General features: G+C 37.0%; 1 protein-coding gene across 1 annotated transcript in view; it reads right to left on the bottom strand.

Annotated features, from left to right (window-relative positions):
- Cd5l (CD5 molecule like) overlaps nucleotides 1-27,001 on the bottom strand; it is a 108,340-nt gene that overhangs the window by 26,745 nt on the left and 54,594 nt on the right. The window contains exon 3 of the mRNA XM_019210132.1: nucleotides 9,774-9,854. The gene's annotated coding sequence lies outside the window, so the exon portion shown is untranslated. The remainder of the gene's footprint in view (nucleotides 1-9,773; nucleotides 9,855-27,001) is intronic.

Genomic DNA, 27,001 nt, shown 5'->3' with positions numbered 1-27,001 from the left:
TGAGGCTTTCAGACTTGGACTGAGCAAGCTACCAGCATGCCCTGGCCTCTGGCTTGCAGATGGCTGATCATGGGAATTCTTGGCCTCAATAATCATGTAAGCCAATTTCTCTAATAAATGCCCTCTTTATCTATCTATCTATCTATCTATCTATCTATCTATCTATCTATGTATCTATCTATTAATCTATCTATGTTTCTGTCTGTCTACCCAGCTACCCATCACCCTATGGTTCTGTGTTGCTAGGGAACTGTAATTAAAACAAGCCAGTTTTAGTGCCATTAGAACACAGACAGCCAGTCAAATGCACACTGGGCAGCCATGATGCCAAGGTTTCCGCTCTATGACTCCACTTCTTTGGGAGCCATTGCCTGTCCTCTCTTGGACCCCCTTATTGCAGGTGCCTAAAGAACAGAAGGAACTTTTGTAACTTTGCTGTACCCCAAAGGGACATCAAAATTCAGATGTCCTCTCTGCCCCTCAGCATCTACTGAGCTTCCAGACTGACAGAGTCACTGCTAGAATTGAAGTTTTTTGGACCTCTTTTCAGTGAGTGACTTTTTTTTCCCTCTAATAAACAGCACTGATATTTAGTGGTTTTTAAAAATTAATGGTAATCAACCAATCATAAATAATAAGGTATGTGAGTTTGAGGCCACCCTGGGTTACATAGTGAGCTCAGGGCAGCCTGGACTACACAGTGAAACCCTGTCTAAAACAAACCAAAATATAAAAACATTTTAATAAATAATATGTATCAATAACCTGTGTGGCTGAACACCTATACTCATAGATGTTTCCAGGTGTCTCATAATCTTTGGGACAACCTATTCCATCCTCAGTTTTCTCTCAAGATGAGTTTTTAAAAATATTTCCCTGTAATTGCAACACATAGGTGTGGTCTTCACCTCAAGAATCCCTCAGAACAAATTTATTCTAAATTCCTAAAGACATGTTCATGCCCTCTGGTCCCCAAGTCCTGAATATCTTCTAAATGTGACATAGTGTTGAGCTCCCTCTCCACCCTGGTCACAATGGAGAAGAGAAACAAGTAAAAAAATAACAAAAGGGACTCAATATTATTTTCAATTGTATAACTATTTTCACAGTATTAATTCTTCTAATCCATGAGCAAAGAAAGTCTTTACAGTTTTTGTGTGTTTTTTGTTTTTGTTTTTTTTGCTGCCCTATAATTTTCATTATAGAGCTTGTCAGTTGCCTAAAAACAATGCAGGCAACTAGCCATGGACTAAAACCATAAGCCAAAATAAACTTTTCCTTCTTTAAATTGATCTCATTAGGTATTTTTGTCAAGTACTGGAAACCTGGGCAATATACATATGTTGAACCAACCTTGAAACAATTTTATCATAATGAATGATCTTTTTCATACAATGTTGAATTCAGTTTGCAAGTATCCTATTGAGGATTTTTTAATGTATTTTCATCAAGAATGTTGGTCTACACTTTTCTTCCTTTGTTGTATCCTTAACAGAATTTGGTAACAGGTTAATATTGGTTTCTACAATGAGTTTGGAAGAGCTCTCTACCATTCTATTTTATTGAATAGTTTGAGGAGCATTGGACTAATTTCCTTTAAAAGTCTAGTAAACTTCATCATTGAATTCATCTAGTTCTGAGATTTCCTTTCTTCAGAGAGTTTTTATTTACTGCTGCAATCTTGTAATTTATTGTTTATCTAGTAGAGTTTTTTAAACACCTTGCTTTAATTTTTGTAGGTCATAAGTGTCTATAAATTTGTACATTTCTTTGCAATTTTCTAATTCATTGGCATATGAATTCTCAAAATATTCCCTAAGGTGGGCATGGTGGAGCAGACCCACAACCCAGCAAATCTGGGAGGCTGAGACAGGAGGACCACAAATTGGAGCCCAGCCTGGGCAATATAGAAGCTTAGAGACACCCTGTCTCAAATTTAAAAAAAAAAAATGGGTGGGACCATAGCTCAATGCAAAGGCTTTGTATTTAATCCCCAGTACCAATTAAAAAAATAATTGCCTGGAGATTTCTGGGAAGATGGCAGAATGGTAAGCAGCAGAGAAACAGCTTCTCCAATATTTGGAATCTAGATGTAGAGTATAGCAATGTGAAGAAGAGGAGGAGGAAAGTGTGTCCCTGAGACCCAGCAAGGATCTGAAGCAAGAACTAGAGCCCATGGTAACAATGAAGAGAGGGACCACAACATAGGAAAGGGAGGTGGTGAGCAGCGCTTTTTCCCTAAGCCTGGGTTGATGGTGTAGGATGGGCAGCTTGAACATGCAGAGGCACACTGACTACTGGTAAACCCAGAGGCCCCCACAGAGAAATGCACCAATAGGAAGGGGAGGAGGAGTTGAAGGGAGGGCAGAGGAATAGGGAAAAAATAAGAACCAAGATAGATTATGTAAAGGTACAAATTTCCAATGATGAATGTCATTTTACTGTACATCTAAAATGTACCAATAAAATTAATTTAAAAAATAAAGAAATGTACCAGTAGAACAGAGTGGTGGATGCTGCAGACTGCAGTGGTTGATGAGTTATTCAGGTTCAGATGTCCCCCAGGAGAGAGCAATTCACCAGCAGCCATATTGGAAAGAGACCAACCGAAGTCAGAACTCAGAGCAGCAGTGGGTTGACTCTATCTAGTGGCTCCAAAGGTGAGGTTGTGATGCAGCCAAATTCAAACTGGCAGGGAGTTGAGTTTAAGCCAGCAGGAAGATGAGTTCAAGCCTGCAGGAGGCACTCACAGTGTTGCAAGTGGAAAGACTCAAGTGCCAGCCTCACAGCCAGCAACAAGAAGCAGCCTAAACCTCAGTGGAGTTAAAGGCCCGGGTGGGCTGGGATTATCCAGTATTGCTATAATTCAACTTCTGGTTGCTGGAACCAATCAACACGGATCTGGACTCTTTGCCCAGTGCCTGTCAACTAGTCACAGCAGAGATACTCCCTGAAGTGGACTTTTTTTTTTTTCTTCCTTCCTTTGCTTTTTCATTTTTTAATTTATTTTTTCCTCTTTCTCTTGACTGTTTGTTCTTATTTTTATACAAGTGAGAACACTGTTTCTAGCTTGTTGTTGTTGTTGTTTTGCTCTGTTCTTGTTTCTCTTTCTTCCTTCTTTCCTTCCCTCTTGTCTTCACCAGTTCTCAAAGCTTGTGTAATCTTCCTTTGTCCTCCAGCCTTGCTTCTAATCCTTTCTCTTCTATTTCTCTTTTTTTCCCCTAATCCCTTCTAAATTTTCTCTCCTGAGGGTAAAATCACCATAATGAGGGCATATTTACTGTACATAATTATGGTTTGCTTTAGATTTTGTAATATAACTACAACTCCTGTTCATATGGTTAAAGGTGGCAAATTAACAGTACCACAGTTTGACAGTTTGACACAGTTATATAGACTGTATTTCATGCTACTGTTATTACTGATTGTATTACTTTAGCCAAAATGACACAGTTGTTCAAATAAGTTGGTCTTCCTGGTATGCCAAGACTGAGATTGCCTGAAGGTCATAAACAGTGCTATAGGTCAGTGCCAAAGAACCAAGAGCTAGGCCAAATAGGCAGCAGTTTCCTCATCCTCAATAAATAAAAGAGGTACAATCTTACAACAGCTATCTCACCTGGAAGACACCTCTGAGTAGTCATTTCCTAAGCGTTTTAAATACTAGCAATAAAGTTATCTATCATAAAATATTTACAAGCATCAACCCAGGAGTTAAACAAAAAGAAAATATAAAAGGAGATGACACAAAGCAAGACGCAACCCTAGACTTCCAGCTTAACAAAGGCAAACCAAGGGGCCAATGACATGAAACAATTAAGAAACCATCCACCTGCAGTCTCTTAAGTGGTAACAGCAGGAGTAACAAAGCAAATGAATGAGACTATAGAAAAAAATCAAATCAGAAATAGTTTCTCAGATAATGTCAGAGATGGTGATCATAGTAAAAGACATACTTAGTAACTCTAGGGAAGATAAAGATTTTTTACAAAGAGGAGCACAGGAAAATGATGGAAACCATGAATGCCCAGCATAGGAAATAAATGGAATCTATGACATAAATTTAAACAGATATCTAGAAGATTAAAAATTCTACTGAGGTGGCCTGCCTTGCAAGCGCAAGGACCCGAGTTCAATCCCCAGTACCAAAAAAAAAAAAAATTCTACTGAAACTATACACAGCAGAAAGAGCCAATGTGAGGACAGAATATCAGATATACAATATAGGATTGCAGTTAGCTATCATGAAAAGAAAGATTTCTTAAAAATAATAAGGAGGAGCCAGGGATTTAGTTCAGTGGTTCCACCCCCTGTCTTGCAAGCACAAGGACCTGAGTTTGATCCCAGATACCAATTAAAAAAAAATAGCAAGGCACCATGAAAAATCAATTAAACAACTGCTAGAAGATGCAAAGAAGAACATAAGATTGATTGGAGTGGATTAAAAGGCCTAAGATAGTGCAAATGATATAAAAAACATGTTAACGAAAGTAATAGCAGAAAACTTCCAAGGCATGGAAAAAGAATTTGACATATAGATAAGTGAGCATATAGAACTCCAATTAGCCAAGATCAAAACAAACTCCATGCCAAAACATATAATAGTCAGGATTCTGGAAATTCAACACAGGAACAGAATAGTAAAAGCTGTTAGACAAAAGAAATACATCACTTATAAGTGAAAGCCCATTTGAATTACAGCAGACTGCTCAACACAAACCATTAAGTTCAAGAAAGCTTGGAGTGAAGTATTTTAAGCCCTAAAAGAAAACAACCTCAAACCCAGATTGATGTACCCAAAAAAAACCCTTTCAAAATTGATGGAGAAATAATATACTTCCATGACAAAGAGCACCTGAAGAAATTCATGACCACCAAACTAGCACTCCAAACATTCTGAAGATATTCTAGAAAGAAATGACAGGACTCTGACTCTATGAATCCCAACAGAATGAATTCACCAGGCAAGGCAAGTAATTAAACAAAGGAGAAAGAAAGGGAACCAACAATAGGAAAATAACATGACAAGGATAAGTCAATACATATCAGTTATTACCATCAATGTAAACCATCTCAACTCACCAATCAAAAGAAATAGACTGGCAGAATGGATTAAGAAACAAGATCCAATGGTGCTGCCATCTGCCTCGCAAGCTCCAGGACCTGAATTCTATCCCTCATTTAAAAAAAAACAATATCCAACAATATGCTGCATACAAGAAACATACTTAACTTAAAAAGAAATTCATAGATTGAAAGTCAAAGTATGGAAAACAATACTCCATGAGACAGGAACCCCAAAAGAAAGCATGGGTAGCTGTCCTACTTGCAGGCAAAGTGGATATCAATCTAAGACTGATCAAGAGAGACAAAATAGTTTACTATATGCTTGTTAAGGGAGCAATGCAAGAGGAAGCAATGCAATAATAAATATATATGTACCAAATATCAGCAAACTCAACTATATAAAACAAATATTAATGGACACAAAAAATCAAGTAAGCACTAATGCAATTATAACAGGGGGAACTCAAAACCCCACTGTCACAAATAGACAGGTCCAACTAGACAAAAAAATCAAAAAACAAGTATCAGAACTAAACCAAATTTTTGAACAAATGGATGTAGTAGATGTCTACAAAGTGTTCTAGCCCACAAGATCAGAATATACATTCTTCTCAGCTACACACAGGGTGTTCTCCAAAATACACCACATACTAGCTTATAAAACATACTTAAGTAGATGCAAAGGAATTGAAACTATCCCTTCCATATTATCAAACCATAGTGCAATGAAATTGGAAATCAATGGCAAAAGAAACCACAGAAACACAGAAGTTAAATAACACCCTCTTGAACAATGTGTCACAGGTGAAATTAAAGTAGAAATTAGTTTCTATAATTAAATGATAATGCCAGTACAACATACCAGAACTTATGGGATGCAATGAAAGCAATATTATGAGAAAAATTTATATCAGTAAATTCTCACGTCAGGAAAATAGTAAAAAAGCTCAAGTAAATAACCAAATGTTGAAACTTAAGGTTTTAGAAAAAGAAGAGTAAGTCAAGTCCAAAGCTCATACAAGTGAGGAAATTATAAAGATTAGATGAGAAATTAATGCAACTGAGACAAAGAAATCATTTCAAAGAATCAATGAAGCAAAGAGTTGATTCATTGAAAAACTAAATAAAATTGATAAACTCTTAGCCAATCTTATCATAAAAAGGAAAGAAAAGACTCAGATCCATGTAAATCGGAATGAAAAGGGTAAAATCACAACAAATTCTGCAGAACTACAGAACATCATTAATACTTTGAGACACTGTATTCTAATAAGATGGAAAACACAGAAGTGGATAAATTCCTAGATACACATGAATCACCAAAACTGAGTCAAGAAGATATATTCTAAATAAACCACCAAAGTCAATGAAATTGAAGATGTAATTTAAAATCTACCAGCAGAGAAAAGGCCAGATCCTGATGGATTCATTGCTGAAATCTACAAGAAATTTAGAGAAGATCGAATGCCACTACTCTTGAAATCCTAATGAAATTGAAAAGGAAGCAATAATCCCAAACTCATTACCCTTGTACCAAAACCAGCAAAGGAGCTAACCGTAAAAGAGAGCTACAGGCCAATCTCCCTAATGAACATAGATGCAAAAATCTTCAGTAAGATACTAGCAAACACAATGCAGCAAATTGTCAAAAAGATTACACACCATGACCAATTAGGATTCATCCCAAGAATGCAGGGATAGTTCGACATATGCAAATCAATAAATATAATACACTATATTAACAGAGCCAAGGACAAAAACCACATGATCATCTCAATAGAAAAAGCACTTGACAAAGTCCAATGCCCATTCATGATTAAAACCTTACAGAGAACTACAACAGATGCAACACAATCCCTGACTTGAAATTATACTGTTAAGTTACTGTGATAAAAACAGCATGGTCATGGCCCCCCAAAATAGACTCAAGTATTGATGAGACAGACTAAAAGATATAGAAACAACTCAAAATTATAGAATGGTACAACTGCAAACACATTCAACTATATTTGAAAAAGGGGCCAAACACCTTCACTGAAAGAAATAGGCTCTTTAATAAATATTGCTGGAAAACTGGCTTTCCACATGTCAAGGACAAAACTAGACCCATATCTCTCACCATGCACTAAACTAAAATAGAAATGGATCAAAGATCTAAATATTAAAACAGATACACTAAATATACTAGAAAATATAATAGGTAGAACTCTTGAAGACATAGGTGTAGACAAAGACTTTATGAGCAAAATCCCAGTCAAACAGGAAATATCACCAAGAATCAACAACTGGGAACTCACCTTATTAAAGAACTTTTACACAACCAAATAAACCAGCAAAGGAGTAAAAAGACAACCCACAGAGTAGGAAAAATGTTTTGTCAGCTGTTCTTCAGACAAGGGACTAATATCTAGAAAAAATTGTTTAAAAATCAGACCCCTCAAATTTAAAGACCCAGTGGAAAAATAAATAAATAAATACATAAAGACCCAGTCCAAAACTGAAATGAATAGACACTTCTCAGATGAAGAAGGAGAAATGGCAAATAAATATGTTTTTAAAAAGTTCAACATCACTGGTAATCTAAGAGTTGCACATTGAAACAACATTGAAATTCTATCTCACTCCAGACGAATGGCTGTTATCAAGAAACCAATCAATAACAAATGCTAGTGGGGCTATAGAGAGAACAGACCCCTTCTCCACTGTTGGTGGGCGTGCAGATAGATTGGTGCCACCACCATGGAAATCGGTGTGGAGAGTCCTCAATAAAAGTAAAACTAGAAGTTCCATTTGACCCAGCTATCCCCCTTCTTGGTATCTTTCCAAAAGAATTAAAAGCATTATTCCACTGTGATCTATGCATACTCATGTTTATAGCAGCACAATTTACAAAAGCTAAATCTTAGAAATATCTCAAATTCCCATTAGCAGATTGGACAGACAACGTACGCCATTTAATACAATGGAGTACTACTTTTCCATAAAGGATAAATAAGACATTTCTAGGTAACTGGATGCACCTTGAGAGCACACCTTTAAGTGAGATAAATCAGACACACATGTTTAAATATCACATTTTCTCTGGTGTGAGAAACTGAAAGTGTAAATAAGAACCAAAATGTGTAATAGATATTGTGAAATAGGAAGCAAATGTTCAAAATGGAAGAGGAACGAGGGAGGGAGGAGGAGAAAGGAAGGAAGGGAAAAGGAAAAAAGAAAACAGAAGAAAAAATAGAAACAAAGCTTTTTGTAAATAAGAAGGGGAAGAGACTCAGGGGAGAGGAGGAAAAGGGGATTAAAAAAAAGAATTGATATATATTATGTACAAGTACAAATTCCCTGTGGTGAATGTGATCCTTATGTATGTATATCTAAAGTGTATGATAAAATTAATTTTTAAAAAATAATTCTGTAATGATCCTCAAGATTTCAGTGGCATCTATAACAATGTCTTCCTTATCTGTATTTGAGTCTTCTCTCTCTTTATTTTGGCTAGTTTGGCTTAGAGTTTTTGCAATTTTGTTTTATCTCTTCAAAGAACCAGACCTTCAGATACACAGCAGACATCGGCATTCTTATCTCTCACAGCTTATCTGGAGGTTGTGTAGAGCCCACCACACACAACAGTGCTCTCACTGGGTTTGGTAGAGCAGATGCTGGGTGTCATAGGTTACGATGAGACTGAACCTCAATACCCAGGTCTCTGCTTTCTCATCGGATATATTTTGACAAGGCAACATCTTGCAAATGCAGTTCTAACAGCATTAATCAATAACTCCGGCTTTTAGCGACTGACTCTCCAGGGGGTCTCAAAGGGAAGGAGTGGTTAAATGTGATGGCCACTGCAACACTGGGCAAACCTAAAGTTCTCTTTAAGAAGTCTCTCTTACCAAAGGACACTCGTCCTAGCACCTGCTAGATCTCTTTCTAGATCTCCTTTACTGGTCCCCTCCCCAAGTCCAGTTTCCTGATCTAACTCTGGCATTCCTATCCCAGTCTCTTTACCTCTCCTGCTCTTCCCTTCCAGAGATGTCCTCCAGATCTTGTTTTTGTGCATATTCAATTATCCTGTCTTCACTGGCAGCCCCTAGAGGCTGTGGCTTCAGATCCAGAAGTTACAATCATACACTATGTAAATATCTATGAGAGTTGTGTTCCTGCCAAATAAACATGAAGACTATTTAGAGTGCAATTACTTGAATCCAATGCAGTAGAGGTCTGGTGGAAAATTGATGGGGGTGGTCACAGCCTCAAATCAGACGACATTTTGTTAAGTTGTACTTTGATTCCAAAAACAGTAAGCTGAAACACATCCCATTTATAGTGCATAGATTTGAGTTCTCTATCGGCATGGAAACTGTAAAACAGGATTTGACTTATTTTTCACAGCTTGAGGGGGAACAAACACCTGGAGGACTGTAGATCGCTTGTCTCAGCTAAAATCTTCGGTCTATTTGCAACAATGATGCATGAGCACGGGAAACCAAGGTGCATGACAGGGTGTGGCAGAGACCACGGAATGTTCCCCAGCCAGTATTTCCTTCTTACTTAGTGAAAACTGGGGACAGCAATGTCTAGATTTCCCTACATCTCTTTGCAGGTAGGAGTACTACATGATCGCGTTCTCAGCAATGGTATGCAAATACAAATTGTTGGGTAGTACCTCTGGGAAAGTCCCTCAAAGGAAAGGGATGAAGCTGACTCACCTTGGAAACTTTTTAGTTCTTCTTCCTTTCTTCTGGCTCTAATGACAGTGGTGTAGCTACTTTTAGGATGGAATCCACGTGCTGAGGATGATACAAAAAAATAAAAAACTAAACCAAGACCAGAACACTGAAAAAGTTAGATGTCAAATGCAGCGAGAGGGAGATGATGTTGCAGACGAAGGATAAACCTTGAAGTGGAAGGGACTCTGCATGACCCAGTGTGATTTTCCAAACCTATTGGAAGAATTCAATCTTGGCAAAAATTAGAGCGATTTTAGGTTGAAAAAAAATTTTCAAACCTATCATTATTTCATTTATCATTTTAGTGAGTTATTCTGTAACCAGCAATTAATCAAATTTCTAATACTTAGTAGATCAAATGCTAAAATTATTTCTTTAATGATGAAGGCACTTTTGTTCAATAAAAGTAAAAGTGAGGTTTGGGAAAATGAAGTAAAGAAAATATGTTATTAATGAATATTTTTCTACTTGCTGATAAGTAATTTTCTATGTTTAAAGTTTTAAATATTTGTAACATTTAAGAATATATGAAATACTGAAGTACTGAATAAATTAGTCATGAAATTCTAAAAATATGTAATATATAAGTGGCTTAAATTTACGGGAGGTTTTTGAGAGAAAAAATCAATATTTTATTTTAGCTTTAATGTGCATTTTATATATGATTCTCTAAACATTTTCTAATTACAAAGACATTTTTATTATAACCTAAACAGCTCTAAATATTCTACCTTGTTTGCTATTTCATAAGAACAGTATCTTTTCTCTGATATTCCGTGGATTTTGGATAACCTTGAAGTCATGGTCTGCATTTGTTATTTTTCCCTTCAGTTGTGTTTCCCATTTTTCTCTTTATTTAATAATGCCTATAAGCTCCCACCTTTTCTGTCTAGTGTCCAAAGAATAGAATCCATAGAATAGCCAGTTTCAGTAAGGGTATAAACCTCAGCTCTGCATTTATAGAAATGCCCAGTGTCATGCACAACAATATCTAGAGAAAAATGTATCATAACAGCATCAGAGTTCGAAAGCTCTGTTAGGAAACTTCTTTGGCTAGAGGGGGCAAGCATTCCAAGTGGCAGCACTGATATCGACCTCACTGATTTAGACAAATTCCCAGCACATCATCTATTTTCTTGACAAATAAATAAACCAAACCACTGTAGAATTGAGGGGGACTGTGTCCAGCACAATTGTAGCTTTAAGTGGAAAAATATAATCTTAGTGTTGTAAACTAACAGACATTATACTTATAGATGCAATTTCTTTGTGTGGTTAAGTACGTGAGAAGACCTATCTGTTGATGAGGAAATCAAACTTAGTACATTAAATGTATAAATGCACTTTTCTAGGAAATTTAATTAACTAGCTATAAAAAAGTTATCCTCTAAAAACTTTTTAAAATTTTATTCACACTAACTTACACTTTTAGCATTGTTTCTTGTTTTTCTTTTGTTGTTACTCTCAATACACTGAAAATATTGAAACCACAAGCATCAGAAAAACTTTGTGATTATCTCCAAGCCGCTCTCAAATCCACTCCAAAATACTGATACTCTCCTTAGATTATACCGATCAGCCTAACTAAGCAGTTCAAATAAAGAATTCTCTGTACAAGGCTGGTATCATGGAAATATTGAATACTTAAAACCTTAGTTTTTGCCCTTCAGAACTTTTTACTCAGTGAAATTACTGTAATTGTTTCAAAGAGGTTTTCAAAATCAGATTGGGTCATTTAGATACCTTCAATTTCAAATTTTGCCCTCATCCCTAATATTATCCTGTTCTTACTAAGTTCACATGGCTCCTCTCTGCCACTCCTTATTGTCATTTTTACTGACTCAGCCTAGGTTTGTCTGTCAAGTTCACATTAGATTTTAGAAGTAAAAGTCCTGACGGAAATGCATTAACAGGAATAGCTAGCAAGATGGCAAGTTCCCAGAGCTTTTTCTTAGTGAGTGCCACCAGATGTCACTCTTCTCCATAACAAAGATCAATGCTAGGGTAGCTTTACCTTCACAGCTCTTACGAGATCCTGGATTAGTTAGCAAGTCTGTGCCACAGTGGGAGACATTGTAAGCATCATCTGGGCATGACAGCTTCAACTTATTGTCCAGTATTCCTTTATCTCCCAAGTCGGCCAACATGGAAGCCTCAGGGCCATGCTCAGAACTTACTGTCTACTGTCTCCCGTACTGCACGGCTTACGAGCTCCTCTTGCTTGCACATGACCTCTAATTACAAATCCAAACTTTGGTTAATGGAGCACCTCACAACACCCAGCCAGTCCCCAGCAGGCCGTATCTCAGGTGCTAGCAAACTGCAAAGGGCCATTGTGTCATCCCCTTCATTCTGACACTGTGTACCCGGAGATAGCGTCAGATCTCACAGGTTGAGGCGTTAGTTTCCCAAGACTGTGCCACGCACAGCACACTCCAGATACCAATCACAAGTCACGGGTTGTTTTGTCTAATTTATGACAAATAGGCTATACATAAGGGTTTCCCTAATCTCCTCCTTGGGTTTGACTGCACACATCACGGGACTCGGGGATGGTTTACTGATTTCTCATAAAGGATGTCATGAAGGATGCAGAGAAAGAAATGCACGGTTGGGGTTTGGAGAGGGGGACCTAGAGCTGCTATGCCTTCTCCAGGTGAGCGTCCTCCAGGAATCAGAATTTTCATAGTTTCGGCTAGCCAGAACCTCCTAAATCCCTTCCTCTTGGGTTTTGATGGAGGCGCCATTACAGAGGCCATGGCTAATTAGCCAAGCTTTCAGCCCCTCTCTCCTTCCCTATAATCTTGCCTTGATGCTTCTAGGCATCAGCCCCACCCCTGAAGCTACCAAGGGGTTGTTAGGCATCAAATGACTCATTAGGATGCAGAAAGACACTATCACTTCCAGGATTCCAAGGAGTTGCTGTATATGTTAAGAAATGGGGTGAAGAACACAATATCACACCTATCAGGACTCTTTGTCCTTCTAGGAAATAATAGTTAGAAAATTAGCTATCAAGGGAAGTTGGGTTTCTAAAAAAAAAAAAAAAAAAGTGTTGCCAGTAGAGGGAGTTATTTGTCTTCCTATCTAGGGACTCACCTAACACTAACTCTGGCTTTGCAGAGAACATGCCCAGCTCTAAACGGCTTTGGTTTTCAATGGGTGATGCTAAGATTTTAAAGTCTTCTCCATAATATTCCTTCAACGTTGAAAGTGTCTATTGAGGACATGACAATGTGATAGGAATATATTCTTACTTATGAGATGTTATCAAAATATATGATGAATATTTTGATTTTTAAAATTCATTAATGTCAAGGATAAATTGCCATTAATGCTCCTCAAAATATTCCCCCTTGAGCTGGGCGTGGTAGCATATGCCTATAATCCCAGCATATGGGAGGCTGAAGCAGGAGGATCGCCACAAGTTCAAGGCCAGCCTGTGCTACATAGTGAGTTCAAGGCCAGCCTGAACCACGTAGCAAGACCCTATCTCAAAAAAAAAAAAAAAAAAAAAAATCTTCCTTGCTTTTTTTATCCCATCATTCTGGTCACTTTTGGAAACAGTTCTGAAAGTCCTTGTTTATGAGTGTCTTTACCAGATGTGTTCAGAAATAGAGTCAGTGTGGCTAAGTGCTATCCAAGAGGAAGATAGGTCTGTAAAAACATAACATGGGCCCTTATCCTCCTTATTCATCAGATCTGGCGCCAAGCAATCTCTGACTCATACCCAAATCAAAATTGACCATGAAAACATTTCCAGTTGATTCAGGACATCGAGGCAGCCACAACAGCACAACTAAAGATATGAAAGAGGACTGGAACTACATCATATGGCAAGAATAATGGACCGTGTCTGAAGAGAGGGGGATTATTGTGAAAGGGATTAGTGATAATGTTTTGTTTGCTATAATACATTTTAAAAGTTAAATATTCATCCTATTTTAGCATACTTCATATATATACATAAGCCAGTGACTGTGGTATTCATGGTGAAGGTGATCTCTTTCCTAATTATATTTTAAAAGGAGAGATTTCACCACACAACACAAAGGCAAATTTCCTTTGTATCTCTCTCCCACAAAATTGCACTTAGGATAGCAGTTTTTACTTCCAAAGCTCCTAAAAAAAACTCTGCTAATATTCTAGTTTTCCTTTCTTTCATTTTCATTTTCTCTTCTTCTACCTCTATTACTTCTCTCTTAATTTTATAATGTATATATACTTTGTGTTTTGCAGTTACCTCTGTGTCTTTCTCAAAGCAATAATCATTCCAGAAGACAAGTTAGGTAGAACTCTTGAAGACAATGGCATAGGAAAAGGCTTTATGAACAAATCCTTAGTAGCACGGGAACTAGCTCAAAAAATCAATAACTACCATCTTTTTAAAAAGCTTCTGCACTGCAAGAGAAATCACCAGCAAAGCTAAGTGACAACCCACAATGTGGGAAAAAAATTTTACCAGCTGTTCCTCAGACAAAGGTCTGCTATCTAGAATACATAAAGAACTCAAAAAAATCAGACCCCTCAAATGTAAAGACCCCATTCAAAAATGCACACCTGAAATGAACAGACATTTCTCAGACAAACAAGTAAGAGCAGCAAGTAAATATATGAAAAAATGTTCAACATTACTGGTCATTCCAGAGATGCAGGTGAAAACAATGCTGAGATTCCACCTCACCCCATAAAGAATGGCTGCTATCAAGAAATCAACAAATAATAAATATTGGCAGGGTTGTGGGGAGAAAGGAACCCTTCTTCATTGCTGATAGGAGTGCAGATTGGTACAACCACTGTGAAAATCAATATGGAGATATCAAAAAACTAGGGCAGGGGTAAGGGGAAAAAATGAGAATCAAGACTTGTCATGTAGAGGTACAAGATCCCAACAATGAATGTAACTGTACTGTATCCCTAAAATGTACCAATAAACTCAAAGCTGAAAAAAAAAAACCTAGGGTCAGAGGTCCCATTTGCTGGGACCCCTCTGTCGGTTATCTTTCCAAAAGAATTGAAAGTATCACACCACAGCAATATATAAACCCATGTTTATAGTGGCACAGTTTGTAATAGCTAAAACTTGGAAACAGCCAAATTGCACATCAACTGGAGACTAGATAAAGATGCAGTTTTTCTATAAAATGGAGCACTTTACTTGGCCATAAAGAAGGAGAAACTAGAGTCATTTATATCTAAATGGATACACATTGAGGCCATACTCTTAAGTGAAATAAACAGGACATACATGAGTGGATGCTAAATAGTTTCTCTGGTGTGAAATACTAAAAGTGTAAATAAGGTTCAAATTGTTTGTTTTCATTTTTGTTTTGTTTTTTTGAGACAGCATCTCACTATGTAGTAGATACTGACCTGGAACTCACATGTAGCCCAGGCTGGTCTCAAACTCACAGCAATCCTCCTGTCTCAGCCTCCCGAGTGCTGGGATTACAGGGGTGTGCCACCACACCTGGCTATCTCATTGTATAATTGATAATGTTAAATAGGAAGAAAATGGCTAAAGGAGTAGGGGAAGTGGGAAGGGGTAGGGGAAAGGAAAAAAAGGGAAAAGAAAAAAATCATAGCAAAGGCAAAAATGGAAACAAACTCCTTGTAAATAGGGGAGGGTGGAGGAGGTTAATGGACGACAATGGTGAATGTAACTGTACGGTATACCTAAAAAGTACCAATAAACTCAATGAAAAAAAAATAATCATTCCACTCAGCATCTCCTATTTTCCTTCTGTTTTCACAGACAGGTCCAGAGGCTAAACAGAGCAAGTAAAAATCCTACTTAGAGGAACAAGAGGAAAGGCATATATAACTACCTTCAATATATTCCTAGGCATCAGGGAGTTAAATTAGCAAAAATAAACATAAATGATAAAATTCAGTGATACCATGTCATTTGGAAATATTGCCCTTGGCATTGAAAAATGGTACTTTTTCAGAAAAAAAAATGCATTCAGAGTATATGAAAAGATCTGTTCAAATTCTTTTTTGATGCAGCAATCTCATTTTAGAAAAATCCCCTCAAGAAAAAAATAAAGGTCACCATGCACAGAGCTCTTTGAAGAAGTGCATGGTGACAGGAGGGAACCAAGGATATTGCAAATGTTATACCTTATTCACAGCCGAAATCACTAAAAGGCTGCATGTGCGAAATGCAGCCCCAGAATCTAAAGACAAAGGCAAGATATGATCAAAAAATATGGGGAATATTCCATTTTTAAAATTTCTTTCTGTAAAAGACACACTGCACAAATCCCCCTCACAATCCTCTCCCTTGCTTCACACACTTTTCCCATTCTTCTGGCTATTTTCTGAAACAGTTTGTCTTCATGCACTGACTTGATTCAAAACTTCCACCTTTCATGGACATTTCAATTTGCGGAAGAGCCAAAGGTTACACACACAGGTCAGATCTGGTGGAGGACCCAGCACAGCGTTTTTACAAGTCTGCTGCAAGTATGGCACTCAGCAACTCAATTTTTTTTAATTCATTAAGTTTATTGGTACATTTTGGGTATTTAATATGATGATAGTCATCACTGGGGATTTGTACCTTTACATGACAGATCTTGGTTCTTATTTTTTCCCCATTCCCCTGCCCTCCTTTCCACCCCTCCATGCCTCCCTTTTTAAAAGACTTTATTTCCATGTTTTCTTCCTTTTCTCATATTTATTCTTTCCCTTACCCTTACCCCTCCCACTTCCCCTTCCCCTTTGGGCCATATCTTGCTATTTCACATTATCTATGATACATTTTGGTCTTCATTTACACTTTCAGTTTCATGCACCAGAGAAACTAATCAGTATTTACACATGTGTGCCCAAATTATTTCACTTGAGTATGGCATCAATGTGCATCCATTTAGCTATAAATGTCTTTAGTTTCTCGTTCTTTAATGGCTGAGTAGTACTCCATTTTATTTTCTAGAAAACACACATTTTCTTTATGTTAATGAGCAACTGGGCTGTTTCCAAGATTTAGCTATTACTAACTGTGCCACTATAAACATGGGTGAACATGTATAGCTATGGTCTGACTCTTCTAATTCTTTTGGGAAGATACCCAGCGGGGGAAGAGTTGAGTCAAATGGGATTTCTAATCCTAGTTTTTTGAGGTGTCTCCACACTGATTTCCACAATGGTTGCACCTGTGCCTACTCCCACCAACAAAAAATGAGTTTTTTATCGCACCTTGTAAAGACACTCATGAGGACTTTCAGAACTGCTCCAGAAAGGGGCAAAAATGATGGGATAAGTGTGTTCTAAGCAAGCAAGAGCATTTCGAGGAAGAATGATGACCATATGTCTTTTTTTGCAACATATTTTAACATTCACTTGATCATTCCTTGTGTAGCACTCTCACATGTTAAATAGAGGCAAACAAAATTCAATAAATCATAGATGGAATATTCCAGGATCCAGTTCTTGGCAGCAAAAGTGACCGACCCAAAAGAATCATTTGTAGATTTGTTTATATAAGTCTAGGTAATCCCCAATTCCCATCTAGGAGTCTAGGATGTAATGACAATCGGTAAGCTATAGTCTTTAAAACTGTAAGAAATTAGAAAAATAAGATTAATTATCAATGATCCTCCACCATTTTTCTCTTCCCTAAAGACTTTTGGTGAGTATCATACTGATATGAGGCACAGAAGCTCATTAGAATCAAGAGATGTATCTCAATTAGGTGGATATGTGAGAGGGTGCAAAGGCAAGTAGTAGGTAAGAGATAAAAGAGAGCAAATTGCCTCCTTGAACTTCCAAGAAGATCTACAATCTGAAAAATCTACTTTTTCCCCCAAATTCTGGTAAGCAGCTACCAAGTGACACATACCCTCTGATCACTATCATCCTACTTCAGCCTCAGGGAGTCACTGCCCACCATGAGAATCAAATGTTACGTAGGTGTGTGTGTGTGCACGTGTGTGTGTGTGTGTGTGTGTGTGTATCCAGCACCAGCTGTAGAAGAGAAACACCTCTCCTGACATAAAAGAAAACTATATAAAGTATATGTCCAGCCAATGGTCCTTTGCAAGGTCTTTTCATATCATGATTATATCTTGGGTATGGCATGAACATTAAACACTCTAGTGCTTGGATTCAACACCACAACCAAGGATGGGAGAGAAACAGGTGAATGTTCTGTTCCTCCTTACTTCCTTGGAGGGTTCTGAGGCACAGTTTCATTCTGGCCTCTCCAGAGGAGCCCTGCTGGCCCAATGAAGATACCAGTTTTGTGTCTTTGCTGTGTTTCTTCATGGTTTGACGTACTCAAGACCTGCGTGCCAATGCGTCACTTCACAGGCCCTCAGAGCTTTGCTTCTCGGATTCCTTTCTTCCTCACTCTGGTTGACCTGAGTTTCCACTTTCGGGTCAACAATTTAATACCTGCCTCAGGCTCTAATTTCTAGAAAACTCAGACTAAAACACCTATTACATGTCCACTTGTACCTAAGCTAATGTAGGTCTGATTTCTGTCACTTGCAATCAAGAGGCCTAACTACTCCAAGCCCTATATAAATGTTGAACTTATTTCATTTCATCATAGTATCTCAATGTTTCTTTAAGGTAATTAGCACAATTGTTAAAATCTGTCTTTCTGAACATAACTCTGGGTATGAGGATCATATGTACCCTGCTGTACATCACTTAAGAGTTAGTGCTTTGGTTTAGATCAAAAGTAATCCCCAAGGGGCTCAAGTATACAAGGTGATTAGATCTTAGGGTGGAATATTCACTGATTCATTCATAGGTGAGTGTGTTATTAGGATGTGGGGCCTAGTTGGAGGAAATGAGTCACTAGTTCGTGCCTTTGAGGGGTATTTCTTCCCTCCAGCACTGTCACCGTCCCTCTGCTTCTTGGATCCCATGAAATGAGGCCCTTCTCTCCACCGTGCCATTTCACCATGATATTTCTGCCTTGGAGCCAAGTGGCCATGAACCAAAACCTCTGAAACTGTGAGGCAAAATAAACCCTCCTTTAAGCTGAAGGTGGCAGATACTTTGTCCCAGCAATGAGAACCTAACCAGTATAGTCAGCGTACATCACAGAATTTGGCATAATAATAGGCGATCAGTAAATATTTACATCGTTGAATGATGAATGATGTGGATGAATGGACTAATTCTACTTTTCCATCCTGTTGGTACTAAGAAAGGAGTATTAATTATAGTTAATCAATTATTTTGAATTCTGAAAGATCTATTCAATAATAAAACTTTTAGTAGTTGATCATTAAGTTTATAAATGATCTTTCTGTGTATACCTGGATAATGAGAATTAATCAGTAATAGATATTCAGCCCCTGGTACTAATAAAATTGAGTTGCTAAATCTGAAAACACAAGAAGTCCCTGGGAAACAGTCCAAATGTCCACCAACTGGTGACTGGATAAAGAAGATGACTGGATCATGTAAAGGTACAAGATCCCAATGATGAACGTAACTGTACTGTATACCTAAAATGTACCAATAAAGTCAGTGAGAAAAAAAAGATGACTGGATAAAGATTTTTTTCAAAATGGAGTACTACTCAGCCATAAAGAATGATAGCGACATTTATAGCTAAACGGATGCACCTTGATACCATGCTCTCAAGAGAAACAAATAGGACACACATGTAAATACTGAATTGTTTCTCTGATGTGAGAAACTGAGAGTGTGTATGAGGATCAAAATGTAGAATAGATAATGTGAAATGGAAAGAAAAGTTTAAAACGGGAAGGGGAACTAGGGATGGGGTGCGGGAAAGGGAAAAAAGAGAAAAAAAATGAGAAAATATGTAAAAAGATGGAAACAAAGCTTTTGTAAATAGGGAGGGGTAGAGGGGTGGCAAGGAAGGGAGGGAAAATAGGAAAACAGAACCAAGATCTATCATGTACAGGTACAAATTCCCAATGATGGGTGGGATCATAATGTGTACCTAAAATGTACCAATAAACTTATTGAATTAAAAAATAGTCTTCAGCAATTACTTGCTCTGAGATTTGGAGTAAATCATTAAAACTGTCAGAGCTTTTCATTTACCAAATGATAACAAGGAGTGTTTGCTTCTGCTCAGCTTTTTTTTTTTTTCCTTTTTTGGGTGCCATAGACTGAAGCCAGAGCCTTCTAAGCACATGATCCACCACTGAATTACACCCCCAGCCTTCTCTCTGCTTATCTTACAAGCACTTTTGTGGCCCAAACCTTTCAAATGATGTCCACCCATGAAGCGCTGGTGTCAGTAGGATATCATACCAAGGGCAGCCATCGAGGGGCATTTCCAGCCTGAAAGAGTAAATCCAGTCTGACTTTAGCTGTTCTTCACCTTAGCATCCATTACCTAGAAGTGATGGTGGTGGAGGGAGAGGCAGTGCATTCTTAACGTATAAACGTATATAATGTATTTTTCTCTAATAAAAATCTTACTGTAATAAATTCTGTTTCTGATCTCTAGATTAATTGATACAGGGTAAAATGGGTACTTAAAGAGTGACTTTTGTTAAGATACACTATGTTTACGTACCAATCCCCAAGATTTACTGACATGCTAATAAAAAACAGTGACTTCTTCATTGACATCTAATGAAATCGTGCCACTTTATAAGCTCATTTTGTCCACTTGGATATAGAGATATCGATATTTATTTCATATGTAGTTACATGCTATTTCATTTTGTGGATGTGTAGTAATTAATATAACCAATTCCTTCTTAACAGTAATAATTTTATTGTTTTCACTGTAAATAGTAGCCTAACAATGAATATCCTTTTGCTACCATATTCATATCTTTGGACTTCGTGATTTGAAATTTAATGGAGGATATACAGGAACTTACACACACAGACACTATAAGCAACCAGCATCTCATCCATATTTCCCTTGAAAGGAAAGCAATGATAATTGCCTAAGAAATATCTCTCTAGGAAACAACACCACTCATTCTTGGAAATCCCATCTACCTGGCTACTAACACCTCTCCAACCTGGTGTTCTTCCATGGATGATAATTTTAAAGGAAATTTGTCAATCCTGCTCTAAACTGAGGACTATTTCCTGTCCCAGCAAAGAGAGAGGAAGTAAAAGGCACTGGGGCGCCTGGGTTTTCCCTTTGTGGGTGCTCTTGCACCATTCAGAAATGTTTCTCTGCCTTCTGGGAAGGCGTTGCAGCTTTATTCAGCAACACGGAAGTTGGCACTGGTCCTGTGCTCAGATATTTGCTTCCTAGGAGTGCAGAAAGAGAAATGATTTCAGCAGATCCCCTTGGCATCTGCAGCACTGGTTTGGTCTCTTCTGCACACGTTATGCCATTCTCTGCCTGCGACTCCCTTGTACTATTGTCTCTTCTCCTTTCTAGCACAGAGCCTTCGGGGGGTGGGGGCTGGGTCTGAAGAACGTGGAGCCTGACCAGACCTGAGGTGTGAATCCCTCACAAATCTGTGAAACGAGAGTACAGTGAGGCAGTCCCTTCACACGAAAGTAGTATCTATTCTTTCCACCAGGCCTGAATATTTACACGTCCCAAGCGCTATGAAGCACGGATGATACAACAGTCAACAAAAGCGAATGTCTTTGTCCGTATGGCTATGTACATTCTAGTGCGGCGAGAAAAGATAAATGAATAAACTGTGTAGTATTTCGCATGCCGTCGATTGTTATTTTGAGGAGCAAGGAAGAGATGGCGGAGGGGATTGTAAGTTTGTTATGAGCGCATCAGGCAAGCCCAAGTGATTTTGTGGACCGTTGCGAAAAATTTTGGAGAGAACTAATGTAATTTTTCTCAATTCATGTTTAACTGCCTGAGTGTACTATTAAAGTAGAATACACAGCGTTCTATTTAAAAATCTGAAAATAGCCAGGGATGTAGTTCAGTGGCACCGCGCCGCCCTGGCAAGTGCAAGATCCTGAGTTCCATCCTTGGTACCGAAAAAAAAAAATCTGAAAATAAAGCGAGGACCTTAAAATGATCAAGGTCAACCACTAATAAGAAAACATAATTGGATAAAAATTCCAGTTGCAAATAGAAAAATAAAGGAACGCATGACTTAGAACGCAGCTAGCAAACAAATTTTAGAAATTGGACAATAAGTAGGATAAATAAGGTGTAAATAACAGTGCCAGCCGCATTTTCAGTCTCAATATTGTAAATTATTTATGTATATATTGGCATATATGTTTTTATATAGTTACACTGTTACTTTGGATCACGAACGCTTTTATTTGCAAATAATTTGGTTCCACAAACAGAAGCATTTGACAAAACTTTGTTCGGTTTGCAAACTCTGCATCAAGTGACAAACATGACCATGGCCAGAAATACAAATGTATGAACACAAATGTGGGTATCTTTTGCAGAATCAGAGAACAAATTAAGTTTGTGAACCAAAGTACCACTGTATTATATGTTCTAGTACAGAGCAAGTGATAGAGCAAGTGCTCTATCACTGGGCTACATTCCTGAGTATATATATTTTATGCCTACTTATAAATTTAATTAAATCGAATGTAAATTTTATAGAAAGGAAAAATACAATTTTGGTCTTTTGTGTTAAACAAGATCATTCTAAAGTTCATATAAGAAAATAAATCTATAAGATTGAGCAAGAAAATTGGAAAAAAAATACTAAGGTGTGCAAGCTGCATGATATGTGAATCTATACATAAAATCATGGGATGCATAATCTCACCACTCTTATTTACTAACACATATACTACTAGCCATTTCAATTAGACATGAAGAAAAGAAGGCATACAGATGGAAATTTAAAAAAAAACAGCCTGTATTCCATATAACATAATTTTCTACATAAAAAATCCCCAAGGGTCTACCAAAAATATCTCTTAGGATTAGTAAGTAAATTTAGTAAGGTCAAGGGACACAGGATACAGGAACAACACACAAAATTAATTACATTTTATATGCTGACAATAAACAAGTGGAATAAAAGTTAAAAAACAATACAATAGCTTAAAAGAAAATGAAATATTTTTAAATAGGGAAGGGTGGAGGGGGTGAAGGGAGGACAGGCATATGGGGGAAAAAATTAGAACCAAGATGTATCATGTAAAGGTACAAGATCCTAGTGATGAATGCAACTATACTGTGTACTTAAAAAGCACCAATAAACTCAATAAAAGAAAATGAAATACTTAGGTGTTAATCTAAATATATATATATGATTTGTTGAAAATTATAAAACACTGTTTTTAAAAATCCAAGAATAAGTACTTGGAGAGATACACTATGTTTTTAGATTAGAAGTCTCAGTATAGTAAAACTTTCACTTCTTACATTATCTATAGGGCTAACAATGTTGCTACCAAAATCTTAGCAAGGTTTTTGCTAGTTTTTTGTTTGGTTTGGTTTGGTTTGGTTTGGTTTTGAGATAGGGTCTTGCTATATAGTCTAGGCTGGCTTTGATCTTGCTATGTGGCTCAGGTTGGCTTAAACTCGTGATTCTCTTGCCTCAGCATGGTTTTTTCTTTTTAATTTATTTTTTGTCTAATGCATAAAACCATGAAAATTGCACAAGTCAATGGTAATGGGTGATGTTTCAATACATATATACATTATGTAATGTTTAAATCAAGTTAAACAACTATCTCCTCACATATTTCTTCTGTTCTTTGTGGTGAAAACTTTAAAACCTTTCCTTTTAGCTTTTTAAAAACGTACAAAATGGCATCTATAGTCACCCTATTGAATATTGCTTCTTGTCCTTTTGGCTAAGATCAACTCCAGTTTTATTTTTGTTGACTAAGCCTATTCAAAAACTTATGTGGAAAAAGAAAGGTTCAAATAAGTTTTGTAAAAGAAAAAAGTGGAAGAAATTGCTGTTTCCAAAATTAAAGGTCACTATATAGCTATACTGAACACGTCTGTGTGGTGTTTACAGAGGAATAGAAAACATACATTCACGGAACGGAATTGAGAGCTCAGAACCACACAAATACATCTAACTAAAGAAGCAAAAACAATCCAATGGAAAGTCTTTTAAAAATGGTATTGCAGCAATTGGATAGCTGCAAACAAAAATTAAAAAAACATAAATTAAGTCAAAGTCTTTATTATTTATTTATTCAGTTATTTATTGGACTAGCTCTATGACACTGTACAGTATTTGCACTGTTAGACAAAGAAATGGACATTTATTTTTAAGCAGAAACTTGTACATAAATAGTAACTTTATTCAAAAGAAAGCAGTGATTGAAGAGAAGCTGCTTCCTGACTCACTCTGTGAAGAATGCACGACTGAAACAAGAGGCAGGAAAAGGCATTGCACGAAAGAAAACTGGAGACCAATGACCCTTGTGAGCATGGATGCAAACATCTTCAACAGAATACTAGCAAACAGAATTAAACCATGTACTGAAACAATTGCATGGCATAACAAAATGGGGTTTAATCCTAGAATACAGTGGTGATCCAACCTATGCAAATCACCAATGTTAGTTAGACATTAACAAAATAAAGGAGTAAAACCCACCTGACAATCTCAATTGACACAAAGAAAGCATTAGGCAAAATTCAACACCCTCTCATTACTAAAAATAATAAATCCTCAACAGACTGTGAAGAGAAGAGAACTAGTTCAATGTAACTAAAGTTGTTAATGAAAAACTCATAACTAAGAGGAAAGGTTTCATGTTGTCAAAAAACTGACACGTTTCCACTAAATCCAGGACGAAAGCAAGGATGACCACCTTCACCACTTCTGATCAACCCAGTTTAAGAAATCATAGCCAGAGTAATTAGATAAGGAAAAGATTTAAAAGGCCTCCAAATCAGAAAGGAAGATTGAAGTGGTTTCTGTTCTCTGGAAGTAGAGAAACCGATTTTGTTCAAATGGAAGGGGGATCAAGAGACGGAGAGACGGGGAGGAAAAGGGGATAAAAAGATGTGTTACCCATGTGTACCAACTCCTCACAAGGAATGCAATCATTATGTAATGCAAACACGTACTAATAAAAAATAAAACTGAAAAGAATCCTAAGAATTTCATGCATTCTCACATGCACATGTTTCTGATTTAAATTTTTAAACCTACTAAAACTATGTTTGAATTCAGTAGTTATAGGATATAATAACACAAAGGAATTCAGTGATTTTTATATATTAATAATGAATGGTACAAAAATGAAATAAAACCAATTCCTATGTCACCAAAAAACCCCACAAAATATTAGAAAAAAACTTAACTGATGAAACAAAAAGAATGTGCTTTGAAAACTACCAAATATTCCCACCAGCTGAGAGACTGGGGCAAGAGGATTGAGAGTCTGAACCCAGTCTGAGCAACTTAGCAATTTAGCAAAACCTTGTTTCAATATAAAAAAAAAAAAATTAAGTTAAATTAAAAAGTACTGAAGGTAGCTCAGGGTGAAGATCTTGGGTCCAATCTCCAGAATTTACCCAAAACCCTACAATATTACAGAAATGAATTTTAGAATACATTACAAAGAAGAACAATTTCCTTTATTTATGACTGGAAAACTCAGTATTGTTAAGATGTCAATTCTACCTAAAGCTGCCTAGGGAATCTGTCCAATCTCTACCAAAATCCCAATGATATTTTTTGAAAATATAAAAAATAACTTAAAATTAATATTGAATCTCAGTGACTCTCAAATGGGCAAAATAATGTTGAAAAATAAAAAAGCTATAGATCTCATATACTCTGACTTCAAAACTACTAAAATGCTATAGAAGAGCCGGAGATTTAATTCAGTGGTGCCACACCTGCATTGCAAGCAAAAGGTCCTGAGTTCAATCCCTGGTACCAAAAAAAAAAAAAATCTGTAGTAATCAAAACAGTGTGGTACAAGCATAAGATGGACACTTAGATTAACAAAACAGAATAGAATCCAGAAATAAACTCCTGCATATATGGTCATATAACTTTGAATCAGAGTGTCATGAGAGTCTGTTCAACAAATGATGAAAACATCGTCTTTTTAACAAATGGGCTAATAAAAACTACATATCCATCTGCAAAGAATGAAGGTGGACTCTTACCTTATACTATCAGACCCTGTGGTGGCCAGTGGTTAGCCAGACTCCTCTGGTTAACTCCTGGCTGACTCACCAAAACTGCTCTCAGACACTGGAGTGTCCAGTAGCTCCAGGATCCCGTGCAATTCAGAGTTGGGTGGACAAGCAATGAGTGTAAAAATTTTAATGTCTATTGAAGGTTAAAGAAGAAAAGAAGCAGAGAAAAAAATAGAAAGAAAATATCCCTAGCATGCAAAGCAGGTCCCTAGAAGAGTAAGAAAACAGTGTTCACAAGGCCAAACAGCAACTGTCTTTCATATCCTTTACCAATGTCAGGTCCAGGCTGTGGGAAACTGTGATTGGACAGTTCTCTGTGAATGGCAGGTCACACCCTACTTTCCACCCTTTTTCCATGCCCTAACTTCCTACCTCAATAACATATACAAAAATTAACCTATAAAGGACCAATCACTTATATAAAGGAGCTAAAATTATAAAATTCTTAGAAAATATAAGGAAAAAGCTCAATAAAATTGGATTTGGGGATGATTTCTCCGATGTGCCATCAAAAGCATAGGCAATAAAAAATAAATAAATTGGACTATCAAATTTTAAAGTTTTCTATGCACTAAAGGACACAACCAACAGAGTTAAGACAAATGAGAAAAGAAAATATTTGTAAAACATATACCCAATAAGGGACTAATATTCAGAATGTATAAAGAACTTCTACAATTTAACAACAAAAAAGAAACAGCATAGTTTTTTTTTAAATGGGCAAAATTTAAATAGACATTTCTCTAAAGAAGACATATATATGGCCCCTAAGTATAAGAAGAGATCAATATCCTTAATTACCATAAATCAAAGCCACAACGAATAACATTCACACCCATAAAGACGGCTATTATTAGGACAAGGAGGAGGAGAGGGAAGGGAGCAGAAGCGCTGATGGAGACGTGATGAAATTGGTGCCCTTGCACACTGCTGGTGGGATTGTAACGTGGTACAACTGAAAACAATGTGAGTAACTCCACCAAAAACTAAACCTAGAAATTATTAGAAGTTCACAATTTCACTTCTAAGTATATATGCAAAAGAATGAAAACTAGGAACTCAAGCAGAATCTTTATTTATTTTTTTATTATGCTATCTCCCCAGTATAATGTTTAATGGACCATTGATAATAGCATTTTTACCTGCAGAAAATAAACTTCAAGTT

This window comes from Fukomys damarensis, unplaced genomic scaffold (assembly GCF_012274545.1).
Source record: "Fukomys damarensis isolate Sample0158 unplaced genomic scaffold, DMR_v1.0_HiC HiC_scaffold_19, whole genome shotgun sequence".
Taxonomy (NCBI): domain Eukaryota; kingdom Metazoa; phylum Chordata; class Mammalia; order Rodentia; family Bathyergidae; genus Fukomys; species Fukomys damarensis.
Note: the sequence above shows the minus strand (reverse complement) of the source record. Positions and strands in the feature narration are given on the sequence as shown.